Source organism: Acanthisitta chloris, unplaced genomic scaffold (genome assembly GCF_000695815.1).
Source record: "Acanthisitta chloris isolate BGI_N310 unplaced genomic scaffold, ASM69581v1 scaffold12205, whole genome shotgun sequence".
NCBI lineage: Eukaryota > Metazoa > Chordata > Aves > Passeriformes > Acanthisittidae > Acanthisitta > Acanthisitta chloris.
In genome coordinates, this window is record NW_008673230.1 from 9,838 (window position 1) to 10,848 (window position 1,011).

Genomic DNA, 1,011 nt, shown 5'->3' on the forward strand with positions numbered 1-1,011 from the left:
CACCTAGTGACAATAATTGGTTCTTAAATTGGGCCTAAAATTCTCCAAATCCACAAGGATATTAAATAATTTACTGTTAATGCTTGGTCAGTTAAGGGGAATTGTGTCCATGCATAACTCACACGTAGAATTATTGCAGGTATTTTTCTAGGTAAAATACCTCTGATATCACAATTTTGATGGTGCAGAGATAGGCTGGATGTTTTCATATCTATGTAATCCAGTTGTACCTATGTACATAGAGATTTTTCAACAGTTTTTGGTGATCGGTGTGACCTGTGTACATAGAGATTTTTTCAACAGTTTTTGGTGATCGGTGTATTATTTCCAATATTTTCCTATGCTTGCTTAATTTGGGAAAATCATCAAAACCCTTAGAAAATGATACCAAATTTTTGTCTCCATAATTTTTTCAGGAAATATTCCTCACCAGTTGTTCAGGATGGATGAAATCTCAGGTTCTGTCCCTGCTCTGAGGAATATTTTAATGATATGAAAACAAGTTATTGCTGGAGCAGAGAAGAATCATTCCTTTTTCTCTGGCCACTGAACAGCAAAGAGCTTCAGCCAGCGAGTTGTTCCCAAACTGTAGTTATTTGGGGTGAAGTGGAACAGCTCCAGGAGGCTGACTGGAAAATCCCCTCAGCCTGATAAAACATGTGCTTGCTTATAGAAATCACTTCTAAGGCAGCAGGTGCTGCTTCTTGTCTCTGCAGCTGGGGAGATAACAGCATCCAGCCCTCCAGTGCTTTCAGTGTGACACTTCTTTTCAGCCATGTATTGCACAGAGCCAAATCTGATAACTATGCTCAGGAAACATTCCTCTGTTTGATCTCCAACCTGTGCATTCAGGTATGGAGCCTGGAGCTCTAACCATGCACTGTAGCCCAAATCTGCAGTTTGGTGCAGCTAACACTATTCTTATCCTCAGCACTGCATTCTCTGGAAATTATTGCATTTCCCTTTCATGGACTTGAATCCATTCCTGAGGTCCCTCTCAGTGTCTCTTCT

At 40.4% G+C, this 1,011-nt stretch overlaps 1 protein-coding gene across 1 annotated transcript in view; it reads left to right on the plus strand.

The window, feature by feature from the left end:
• SEMA3E (sema domain, immunoglobulin domain (Ig), short basic domain, secreted, (semaphorin) 3E) overlaps positions 1-1,011 on the plus strand; it is a gene marked incomplete at both ends in the record, with an annotated part of 14,599 nt that overhangs the window by 5,756 nt on the left and 7,832 nt on the right. The window lies entirely within an intron of this gene.